A 12,807-nucleotide genomic window follows, 5' to 3' on the forward strand; every position below is an offset into this window, starting at 1 on the left:
CCTCTTGGCAAGCTGCAGGGGATCCAGCCTCTCCGTTGCCTGCCGAACAGTTCCATTGCCGGGAACTTCACCCCAGGATGCCGGTCGCGCCTTGCCAGACGCGCTGCCCCGTGTCCTCCTGCCTTTGCAGGTTGTCTTTTACGGCGCTCCGGCAGACGGCCAGCCCTCGGCCGTTGCCACAGCAGCTTGTAATTCTGTTAACTGTTTTTGGTTATTTTATTAAAAATAAACATTCGTGAAGATTGGCCCCCCCCCATAGCTGCCGTTGTTTTAGGGCCGTAATTGTCGATTGCTCGCCACATTATGGGATTGTTGTGGGGTGTGCTGTTCATGGGAGCCTGCATGACAGGATTTTTATGGTCACTAAGGGTTCAATAAAAATAATTACGCCCGCTGTCTGAGAGAAAGAGAGAGAGAGGGAGGGAGGAAAAAAGTCTCAAAATACAATCGTTTTCCAAAACACTGTAATTTTAACAACTATCGAACTCTTCCGCAAGTGTGGGCCTTGGCGGCATCTGGACCCGCTCGGCAATGGCGTTTTGTAATTTCGAGTGCCTTGCTTTGAAAAGAAAAGAACGGAGAATATTCCAGCCCTGCTCCGATACGGGGAGGGGAAATCCGATTGCAACCTCAAATGGTCGAGGTGTGTGAGAGGGAAATGTTTTCCATCACTTAGCAAGGCTGAAAAGCCCGGGTGAAAGGCGGGGGGGAAGAAGCTTTCCTAATGGCAGGAAATATTAAAAGCCGAAAATGAAATTACTCCAAAGTGCCTTTTGAACAGGACGGCTTGGAGGGCAGGGGAGGTGAAGAGCAGGCAGCCACAGGGCTGGGAGGTGCCTCCTCCTAGAGCTTCTTTTGAATCCTCCTCCTGCCTGAATCCTGGGAGGGCCGCTGCCAGGCCGTGTAGACAACCCTGAGCTAGACGGACCACGGGTCTGACTCAGCAGGCAGCAGCTTCATTTTTAAAAGGGTTCTCACTCAATGCTTGGCTTGCAAAAGGTCCCAGGTTCGATCCCTGGCAGCATCTCCCAGTAGACACCAAAGGCTTCCCAGAGATTGGAGTGACACAGTGGAAGGGCCCCGGAGCTCAGCCCAGGCGAATGAATATTCTTCGACTGGAGTGGAGCCCGCCACGGTGATCCTGCTTGTCCCCTTGCATGCACACTCCCCCTCTTTACGGGAGGAGAGCTGGTCTTGTGGGAGCAAGCATGCACTGCCCCCTTGCTAAGCAGGGTCCACCTTGGTTTGCATTTGGATGGGTGACTACAGGTGAGCGCTGACTGTTGTCAGATATTCCGCTGAGGGGTTGGGGCCATAGCTCAGTGGTAGAGAAACGCCTCCCACGCAGAAGGCCCCAGGTCCAGTCCCTGGCTGCATCTCCAAGAGAGGGCTGGGAGAGAGACCCGTGAGCCTGAAGCCCTAGACAATACTCAGCTTGATGGACCAAAGCACTGACTCCATAGAAGGCGGCTTCCAATGTTCCTAACAATTGTGGGCAAGGAAGGGGGTAGCTCAAGGAAGTGAGCCAAGCTGTAGGAGGGAGTCTTACCACACGGTGGAAGGTCTTGGCTCTGGACACAGTGGTCCCCCTCCCACCTTCCCTTTTAATTAAGGGGAAAAATGAGCTACTCGGCATCATGTCTGTTTTGATCTTTTGTCTCTGACCAGATTCAAATGGCAAAACTGCTTCTCGATATCTCTCTCTCTCTCTCTCTCTCTCTCTCTGATTCTACCTTGCAGGTAGATTGCCTAACCAATTTCCCCTATTGGGTGCTGTATATATTATTTTATTTCTTTTTACATTTTCAGCGAATATGACAAATATTTATATACCGCTTTTCAACAAAAGGTTCCAGAGCAGTTTACATTGATAGAAATAAATAAATAAGATGGCTCCCCCTGTCCCCAAAGGGCTCACAATCTAAAACGAAACATAAGAGAGACCCCAGCAACAACCACTGGCGGGATGCTGTGCTGGGGATGGATAAGGCCAGTTGCTCTCCCCCTGCTAAATAAAGAGAATCACCACTTTTGAAAGGTGCCTCTTTGCTCAGTTAGCAGGGGACATTTATATTGTTTACAGTTATATCCCGCTCTTCCTCCAAGGAGCCCACAGCAGTGCACGTGGTTATGTTAATCCTCACAACAACCCTGTGAGGTAGGCTAGGCTGAGAGATGTGTGCCTGGCCCAGAGTCACCCAGTGAGTTCCCATGGCTGAATGGGGTTTGAACTCCGGTCTCCCTGTCCTAGCCCGACACGCCAACTACCATACCAACTATATCAGCTGATCATCCCTGATCATCATTAGCGAGCAAACGGTCTTCAGTGGAAGGTGGCCATGGCTGTTTGGACACGCCGCAGGCCGTATTTCTGCTGCCCCACCACAGCCTGAGGCCAACCCCCTGAAGGGGCAAGTTCCGGAATGACGCCATTCCTTCCAAACCACTTTGGAGAGAGGGAGTGGAAACGGCCACTTAAAAACCCCCCCAAACTTCCCAGATTTCCCAAGCACTCCGTGGAAGCATCTACTGCGCTCCCTTTCTTCGCCACCACAAAGGCTGAGATATAAACAATGCAAGGAGAATGGGAAGGGTGGCATTGATCACGCGTCGGGTTGTGTGGCGCTGCTCTGCATTTTCAGCCGGGTGGCAAATTGGTGCGGGCTGCGGTTGCTAATGCAGAGAGATAATTGCCTTCGCCTCCAAACGGTCCCCTTGCGTTTCAGAATTATGAAAAGCGTGATTCATTCGCGTGTCGCTTTTCCTCTCCCCCTGCCTTCAAAATGTCCTGTTTATTTCTGTAAGGGACGGCGCCTGCTGCCTCTTGAGCGCGCCGAGAAGACAACAACTCTATACAGGAGAGAGACATTGGGGCGGAAACGGCGGCGCGGAGAGATCTGCGCGGATCGAAACGAAAATTTGGGAAATGGCTGTTAAGAGTGACCAGCAACTCCCGCCCGTGGGCATAAGGCAGGGGTGTGGGGCATGAGAGGCCGGCATCCAGGGTGGGGTGGGGTTTGTGGCTGGGAGAACAAGGGCCGGTGTGCGTGGCTTGGGGTGTGATCTGAGGGGCAGAGAGGGCCAGGCTTGCAGTTCATTAGTAGAGTGCATGTTTCGCAGGCAGAAGGTCCCCGGTTCCATTTCAGGAAGATATCTGGTCGCTATTGGCAAAGAGGCGCTGTCCAAAGTGGCGATTCTCTTGCACTCAGCAGGGGGAGAGCAACTGGCCCTATCCAGCCCCAGCCCATTTAGCTTACAATTGTCTGCACTGACTGGCAGCAGCTTCTCCAAGGTTTCCGGCAGGGGTCCCGCCCAGCTCTCCCCGGAGAATGCTGCCAGGGACCGGATTCTAGGTTTTGTCAGTGAGTTCCATGAGCCAGTTCCGCATTCTTGAATGCTGCGTGTTAATGGACGTGCCGTCGGGTTCCTGGCTTGCCTTCCTGCCAATTCTGCACCTTCCTTCCTGGAGCGGGTCCAAGGCTGCCGTGCACACAAAAGGGCCCATCACTCTCCGGCTGTCTGCAGACAGCAAGCCGAGCGTGATGTTTGACAGGGGGAAAATAATTACTGTGCCGGCATCCCGGTATCCGCCACTCGGATTCAAGGAGGGAATTGGGATCCATGCTCTCTGGGGAGGGGGATCTCCTCGAGTGCAGGCCGGAAGGGACGATGCCTCCTCTGCTCCTCCACGCGCAAGCCATATGGTGCGTGAGGGGGTGAACTCAACAGATGGCATTCCTCTTGAACTGCAGCCTTCCTTGAGCTGCTTCACATCTTTCTGCTGACATACCTACTGACGAAAATCCAAGGCCAAGTTGGCTGGGCTCCCCGGCCGAGAGGGGTGATTTCTTTTTCGTCCATAGCGATGGTTCTAGTACTACGAGATGATAATACAAGTGTTCATATGCCAGTTTTGAACGAAAGTTCTCAAAGCGGTTTACGTAGAGACGCAAGGAATAAATAAATATTCCCTGTCCCCCAAAGGGCTCACTGTCGAAAGGAAGCCTAAGGGGCCAGGCTCTTGCTAAATACCAGAGAATCACCACTTTTACTCTCTTGCCTTTAGCGAGGGGAGAGTGGCCACTCCTTATCCAACTCTGCACAGCCTTCGCTGGGCTCCCCACACGTTGCCTCCTGCCACCCCCAGTTGAGAAGGGGAACCATCTTTCCTTCGGCAATTGTAACGGCTTTGAGCACTTTGGCAAAAGTGTTGATATGAATAATTGAATTGATTTCTGGCCTGTTTTCCATAAATAACAAAGCAGCGAATACACTTGTTAAAGGCAATCATAATATCATAAAGCAAGGACAAGCTATTCGCCAATTAAAATGACACCAATAAAAGAGAACCGTGGCAGCAGCAAATTTTAAGCGAGGCGCCGCAGTGTTCAACTCCAGTGGATTGAAAAAGGAAGAGCCAGTGATTTAAAGATATGTAAGTGAGGGAGCCAGCCCCCTTCTTATCATGCGTGTTTCCCTCTCCCACTGCAGGGAAAATGCAGGTTTGAATTTGGCTGGGGGAAGCCACTTTTGCAGGATCACATGTTTGGAAACAGCAAGAAAGTGCATAAACCCATGGAGAATATTCATTTGCCTTCCAGAAACTTGTTTAAGTAAAGTGTGCCGTCGAGTCGGTGATCATAGAGCCCTGTGGTTGTCTTTGGTAGAATACAGGAGGGGTTGACCATTGCCTCCTCCCGCGCAGTATGAGATGATGCCTTTCAGCATCTTCCTATATCGCTGCTGCCTAATATAGGTACCAGCGGGGATTCGAACCGGCAACCTCTGGCTTGCTAATCAAGTCATTTCCCCGCTGCGGCATTAGGTGGCTAGCTTCCCTTACAAGACCTGGAAAATTTCACCTCGAAAGGAACTCCTTGAAATTTCTGCTAAATTTCACTTCTCCCCAATTTCCATGCTTGTCCTATTTTTGTTTGTTTGTTTGTTTGTGCAGTTTGTGTTCATTCGCCCAGCTTGCATGGACTGAACACAGTACTGGGGGAACCGGATACATAGGAGAGTAAGTGCATAAATAGTCTGTTATGTGCCGTGTGTATGCGAAACGGTGTTTAGGCAACCTACATAATGCTGATAAACGACAATCCCATGAAACCATGGAGTGACATTTTCCCCAGGACCCGTTTAACTTGCTCTGAGCTAGCAGTCAATTTAGCTCCGATGGTTCTGAAGCAAAGCTGGCTGAGAAGATAACGAAGAAGTATACACCAGTAAGGGTGGCCGGATGGGGTTTTTGTGTCTGTGGGGCAGGGGAGAAATGGATGGACCTGACAAGGAGCATGGAAGATGGCGAGGATCTGACAGTTAGCATCATCTCTGCGCTGGAATTTAATGTGGGCGCTGAGCACTCTTTCGGCTGTTGTCAGTACAAGGGATCAATTAATGTGCTGCAGATTTAAGAACAGGACGTTGCAGGCAGCTCGATTCGGAAGCCAGAAAGAACAGGAGGACATGGTGGGGTCCTCTTAGAATCCAGCAGTCCATTCAGAACCGTCTCTTTCCTTCTTGAAACATAAAGCAAGCCACTAGTCCTTGAGGACTGAAATATCACACACCTGGGGTGTGGATTTGGGAGTGAGCAGTTTTAGAAGGCAAGACCAATCTGGACACTCTGAAGGAGAGCACAGAGCTGGCCTTGTGGTAGCAAGTATGACTTGTCCCCTTAGCTAAGCAGGGTCCACCCTGGTTGCATATGAATGGGAGAATAGAAGTGTGAGCACTGCAAGAGATTCCCCTCTGGGGATGGAGCCGCTCTGGGAAGAGCAGAAGAAGGTTCCGAGTCCCCTCCCTGGCAGCATCTCCAAGGTAGGGCAGAGAGAGACTCCTGCCTGCAACCTTGGAGAAGCCGCTGCCAGTCTGTGAAGACAATTCTGAGCTAGATAGACCAATGGTCAGGCTCAGTATATGGCAGCTTCCTCTGTTCCTATGAATTCCATCTAGCTGAGCTCCCCATCCGGCCAGATTGGAGTATCTCAAGGCAGCTCAACGCTAAAATGAAACCCAATTAGTCTACAGGTGTTCAGGTGTTTGCCGTGATAGGATGCCCTTCAGTGAGGGAAGGAGAGCTGGTCTTGTGGCAGTGAGCATGAATTGTCCCCTTTGCTAAGCAGGGTCTGCCCTGGTTCATACAGGGATGGGTGACCACATGTGAGCACAGCCTGCTGTAAGATATTCCCCTGAGGGGATGGGGCCACTCTGGGAAGAGTATCTGCTTGCTTGAAGTTCCAAGTTCTCTCCCTGGCATCTCTAGTAGGGCTGGGAGAGACTCCTGCCTGTAAACTTGTAATCTGTAAGCTGCTGCCAGTCTGGGTAGTCAGTACTGAACTAGATGGACCAGTGGTCTGACTCAGTAGAAGGCAGCTTCCTGTGTTCCTGTGACTGTAGCTCTGCGGTAGAGCTTTCTTCTTTTCTTTTCTTTTCTTTTCTTTTTCTTTTTGAATGCAGAAAAAGTTTTGCTCCTTGGCAGCATCTCCAGGTATGATTGGGAAAGACTCCTGCTTGAAGCCTTGAAGAGCTGCTGCCAGTCTGTGCAGTCAGTCCTGAGGGAGATGGACTAAGGGTGTGACTCAGTTGGCAGCAGCTCCTCTCATTTATAGGTAAAGAAGGTAAAGATGTGCATTTCCCAACAACAATTTGCAGGTGAAAACAAGGGCATATTCAGCACCCCCCTTCATGCCAAGGATGGTCTTATCTCACCCCAAACGCCATTGTGTGAGCCGAGCCCACCCCCCACCCGTAACTGTCAAACATGCCAGAAGATTCGACTCCACCTTCAAACCTAAACCATTTCTCTTCTGCTCTCCATAAATAATAAGGCAGCTGATACGCTTATTAGAGGCAACAATAATATAATAAAGCGAGGACAAACTATTTACCGGTTAAAATGACACCAATAAGATTGCTTGCCCTTCTGTGATATTTAAAAGTTAAGCAGATATTTGCTCCCTTGGCTACTGTTGGGCCTGCCGCTCAGTAATAAAGCATCTGCTTTGCATGAAGAAGGTCCCAGGTTCTCTCCCTGGCAGCCTCTCCAGGTAGGGCCTGGGAGAGACTCCTGCCAGAAACCACAGAGATGCTGCTGCCAGTTAGTGCAGATAATGCTGAGCTAGATGGACCAGTGGTCTGACTCAGTATAGGAACAGAGGAAGCTGCCATATACTGAGTCCGACCATTGGCCTATCTAGCTCAGTATTGTCTTCACAGACTGGCAGCGGCTTCTCCGAGGTTGCAGGCAGGAATCTCTCTCTCAGCCCTATCTTGGAGATGCTGCCAGGGAGGGAACTTGGGACCTAGATGCTCTTCCCAGAGTGGCTCCATCCCTTAAGGGGGATAAACAAATATTTTCAGTGCTCACATATCAGGTCTCCCATTCAAATGCAACCAGGGTGGACCCTGCTTAGCTCAGGGCCCAAGTCATGCTTGCTGCCACCAGACCAGCTCTCCTCACGTAATACGGATATGGATTGATTCCCCACCCGGGACAGGTACCAGAAAAAAGGGTGATTAACAAGGACTAATCCTTGTGCTGAACAGGGATGCTTGGAGCTTCTCGTCCTGTTGGGACTTTTCCTTGAAAGGTTTCTCTCCACATCCCCTGGATGCTCTTCCCAAGAGGGGACTTCCAAATGTGCCCTGCATGGGAGCCCTTCAGCACATGCCTCGATTTCTCCCCTGATGGCTTCCAGAGCTATGCCAGGGGAGGGCGAGATGTTCAAGGTAGTACTGGAGAAGAGGGAAAGGAGGCCATGAGGAGGAGATCAGCTCGCGTCTGATTTCCAAGCGGACTGAATGACCAAAGGGAAGAGGCAGGGAACATTTAGCATTTGGCGCCCACAAAAAAAGGGGGCAGCAGCAGGAAGCCACGTGCAGAGGGGGAGCGGAGGCCCCAGTCCGGGCACTGAGCAAAGAGCCTTTTCTGCCAGGAACCGAGGAGAAGAAAGGCAGATGTTCTGTATGGAGCAGCAGAATCAGCAGTCACCTTCTGACTGACCTGGCCAATTAAGGAGACGGAATTGGGAGCCAGGCGTGAGGCTGCCTGATGGACCCCCCCTGCATTTCAAGTTGGCGCTGGGGCACGTGAGCCCCCCAAAGGCCAGGCGGAGGGGAGGAAGGGAGAGACCAGGGCTGGGTTTGGTGGGGGGAGGAAGAGGAGCAGGAGGAGGCAGCTCTGCTTTCGGGGAGGGATGGAGAGGTGGGGGAGGGAACACACTCCAGATGGGCTCAGCAGCAGAGCCCCCCAGATCTCCATGCAGAAGGTCCCAGCTTCACTCCCTGGCAGCATCTCCAGGCCGGACTGGGAACGACTCCTGCTGGGAAAAGCTGGAGAGCTGCTGCCAGTCAGTGCCGAGCTAGAGAGACCAAGGGTCTGACTCAGCAGAAGGCAGCTCCCTAGGTGGATAGGAAGGCAGGCTGCAGCGAGAGGCAGAAAACGAGGCCCCCGCGAGCCACCCAAGGCGCCTGCCTGGATGTGTGCTCTGGAGAAGCGGCGGCCCTTTCCCCACAGCGGGGTCTCACACGGTGGCACGGTGTGTGCGCATGTGGGCCCATGGGGGGCGGGGGCTGAGCGTAGGGAAGGGTGCCAGGCCCTTTTAGCTGAGGAAGCAGCCAGATCCAAATATCTGCAAGCAGGAAGCTGGGTGGGCGGAACAGTGGAAGGATTGAGGATACTGGGGGGCCAGGTGAGATTTCAGCACCATGGACAGAACACGAGGAAGCTGGTGGAAGGCCAGTGAAGCCCAGCAGAGCAGGTACCTCCCCTTGCGGGCTGCTTGAGCCCTGATCAGGAGTGGTCTTCTGGTCTCAGAGGCGCAACATAGGAACAGAGGAAGCTGCCCTATACTGAGCCTGACCATTGGTCTATCTAGCTCAGGATTGTCTGCACAGACTGGCAGCGGCTTCTCCAAGGTTGCAGGCAGGAATCTCTCTCAGCCCTGTCTTGGAGATGCTGCCAGGGAGGGAACTTGGAGTCTAGTTGCTCTTCCCAGAGCGGCTCCATCCCCTGGGGAAAATATCTCACACTGCTCACACATCATGTCTCCCATTCAAATGCAACCAGGGTGGACCCTGCTTAGCTAAGGGGGCAGGTGGGGCTGGAAAAAGAAAGACCGCAGGCCTGAAATGCCGGAGAGCTACTGCCAGTCAGAGTAGACCACACTGAGCCAGGCGGAGCAAGGGTCGGACTCTGCAGGCGGCAGCTTCCTGCCTACATATGAACAGGCTCTTTGCTAGTAAGCCCTAATCATGACGACGCAGAAGCACAACCATCACTGCTGCCTCCTCTTGCTGTTCTCCCCCCGCCCCTGCTCGTTGGCCGGGGACGGCCTTCTCTGTGCAGTGGGAATTCCCTGCGGGACTCACTAATGCTGGTGTAACTTTCCCCACAGGGGTTCCCAACGCCAGACCCTCTCCCTGGCACTCAGCAAGCCGATGCCGGGGCCATTAAGGCCTGCAGGCTCCGTAATGAGTCCCAGGCAAGCTTTCTCCAAAGTGGCTCAAGGAACGGATAATTGGCTAGGGAAGGCAGGCAGAAGCCTCCAACAGCTGCCCTGAGGGGATCGGTGGATCCAGTCAGCTGCCTTGGCATCCGATCCAGCTGCTGGCTGCCTGAGGGCTTCTGTCTTATTATTCCAGCTGAGGTTCAGACAGAGACCAGGCTCTGCCCAAGTGGGGCGGCTCGGAATCCGCCCCACTTCCATGCACAAACATTTGGCAACAGCTGGACCGGTCCGGCCCGTTCGGCCCCAGATTTGCGGCTTTGCTCGGAATGTGCACCGGGAAAGGATGCCCCCACGATGCGGCCTCCGCTAATCACCCGGAGTGTCCAGTCCACCAGCACTTCTCTCAAGTGATGGAAAGGACAGAGCCATCAAGGCGGGACCCATTCAGGCTGTGAAGGCAGGAGGAGGGCTATGGGTCTTCTGGACCTGCTGGCACGTGTGGATGATGTCACTGCAGGGTCTAGAGAACTCAGCCTTCATGTCATAATACATTTGCTTGTGCAGAGTGTGTTGGTTGCCTCTGGCTTAGGCATCTTTAAAGGGGGATTGGACAGAGGAGGGCAAATCGATCAGTGGTGATTAGTCCCGATGGCTAAATGGAGCTTCCAAAGCCAGAAGCAGTCAACCTTGGAATTCCAGTTGCTAGAGAGGGATGGTTGGGGAAGAGCTGTTTCTTTTATGTCCTGCTTGTGGGCTTCCTAGAGGCATCCGGTCGGCCTCTGTGGGAAGCAAGAGGTCGGAGTAGATATGGCTTGGCCCGATCCACCAGGGCTGCTCTTGTGATCTACAGTAAGCCAGATTCATTTCAGACTTTACATGGTCTGGGATCTGGATGGAAGTGGAACTGCATAGGGCGTAGAAGGACAAAGTCCAGATTTTGCGGACCTGTAGATGATTCCTGCACTGAGCGGAGGGTTGGTCTAGATGACCTCTGATGGACCCCAATGCTAAGATTCCGGCAGCTACCCTAGCCTCCATTTCACTCTCTCTGGATTGTTCCTCAGCTCCAACATTTCACCTTGACTCTGGTCCCAGTTCTGCAATGCCAACAACAACAACAAAAATCCTCACCCATCACCAAGACTACTCTGGAGTAAGCAGAAGGCACATGTAGAATTGGGCAGATGTTGGATCTTAGCTCCCCCGCCGCCTTTTGTGCTGGGAAATCTTTGCATGTGAAAATGGCTGAAAGTTATTTTTACCTTTTCTTTGACGGACTGCCGCATGGATGTATTGAGGTCATGTTCTCCCACAAGTTTCATTTTTGCAGAAAATTCACGTGCAGTCCAGGGACCTGGGTTGAGTCGAACTTCTTAAGCATATGCAGCCATCAAATTGTGCTAGTTCTGACTTTAAAAGGGGGAAAGCAACAGGTTGTTTGGGGGGTGGTGTGGGGGCCGTAGTCAGTGGTGGAGCATTTTCTGTCTGAAACAGGGATGTGCACAAAACAGATTTTGCGTTTTTGTTTCAAGCTCGAAACAAAACACAGACAATGAAGAAACGTTTCATCGGAACAGCGGTCAACACTGTTGTTTCTCCGAAATGAGACTGGAAACATTTCAAAGGTTTTGGCCTTAGGAAACAATGGGGAAACTTGAAACACCACATTGTTCCCCATGGCTAACTCCTAGGGTCACCAAAGTGGGTTGGGAGGTAGGGCATGGTGTGTGCTACCTACCACCCGACCCACACAAGAAATGGGTTTTAAAACAGAATTGTAACCTTTCCCCCAAACCCCCATAGAATCGCAAGCCAGTGCCAGAAAACCAACCAGTAAAGGAAAAAACAGGCCTCCCAAATGATGCTTGAAAAGTTGAAACATTTTGGATCGGAACGTGGTTGTTTTGTTCTGAGCTCGAAACAGGCCCTTTCTTTAAAGGGTGTTTTGTTTTCAGCTTGAAACATGCAAAACGGCTCGTTTCGAGTTGAAACGTGTCGATGTCGAAACATCTTTGCACATCCCTAGCCTCAAACCCTGGAGGGATGCAGCTAGTCAGTGTAGACAATACTGTGATATGGACCAATTTCAATATCCTTCCTTAGGAAGAACATCTGAGAATTTTCAAAGGAAGCTAAATGAATTTCAGAAGCAGAAATGAAATTACTCAGGGGGTTCCTACACACCCCTAGATCTAACACTGTTTGAATTGAGATTTGGGAGTTCTGAATGATTGGATTTTGTTTGTGAAACCGTACTGATTCTGGAAACCAAGTCCTATGAGGAATGGTTGGAAGAAGCCGGAGTTGTTTAGCCTGGAGAAGAAAAGACTGTGGGGAGGAGCGGATAAGAGCCGTCTTCACATATCTAAGGACCGTCACCAAGAAGCAGCAATGGACTTGCTCCTGAGGGCAGGATTGGGACCAATAGTTCAAAATAGCAAGAAAGCAGATTCAGGCTAGGAAGAATTCCCTAACTCTACGAGCTCTTTATCTATCTATCTATCTATCTATCTATCTATCTATCTATCTATCTGTCTGTCTGTCTGTCTGTCTGTTCAATTTCTATACTGCCCTTGTGAGCTGGTCCACGTGTGAGCTGGTGCTGCCAGGTGGCTTGAGCGTGACTATCCTTGGAACATCTGGGATGCTATCAGGGTTTATAGTTCATCTTATATTATTAAATCAAAGAAGTTTATGCTAATGCAAATATTTACGGAGGCAAATATCCGAAATGCAATGAAAAGAAGAGGCCCACTGAATAATTTTGAAAAGACCCAGTTTAGAGCGGAGAGAGTTGTGCAAAGGGAGATAAATTATCTTGAAGATTAGTTTTCCAACATTCAGCAAAAGCCCCTGCCTAACATTCCTGGATGCATACTGCGGCTTTCTAGATGGGTAGCCCTACTGATAACCCATGGATCGTTTTAGGGGTGTGTACAAAACCGGTTCACGTAGAACGGGACTCAAACCGAACCGGGTCCAGTTCTGTGCACACTAGAGCCAGGCCCAACCTGGCTAGATTCCGGACCGGTTTGGGCCCGGCTCGGAGGGGAGAGGGAACAGAAAAAATTTCCCCCAGGGGGAAAATGGTGGACTTAGTGCTATTTCGGGGCTTTGCGGGGTGCTGCTGCGGTTGTGGGAAGCAGTTGTGTTCTCCTTACAACCCCCTCCCCCAGGCGGCCTCCCCCAGTCTCAAATGGCCCTTTGGGGGCTGTTTTTGGCCTGTTCTAGGCCTCTGTGCGCTGGTGGCTGCCATTTTGGAGGCCGCCGCACATGCGCACTGGCCATTTGCGTTTCCAGGTTGTGGCAATAAACAAAGTTTGTTTATTGTTTGTTAAACGTTTGTTTAAAG

The 12,807-nt window shown here is 51.5% G+C and overlaps 1 protein-coding gene across 1 annotated transcript in view; it reads left to right on the forward strand.

The window, feature by feature from the left end:
- Positions 1-12,807, forward strand: part of CADM3 (cell adhesion molecule 3) — a 144,093-nt gene that overhangs the window by 10,012 nt on the left and 121,274 nt on the right. The gene's annotated exons all lie outside the window — the stretch shown is intronic.

This window comes from Hemicordylus capensis, chromosome 14 (assembly GCF_027244095.1).
Source record: "Hemicordylus capensis ecotype Gifberg chromosome 14, rHemCap1.1.pri, whole genome shotgun sequence".
In the NCBI taxonomy this organism is placed as follows: Eukaryota; Metazoa; Chordata; class Lepidosauria; order Squamata; family Cordylidae; genus Hemicordylus; species Hemicordylus capensis.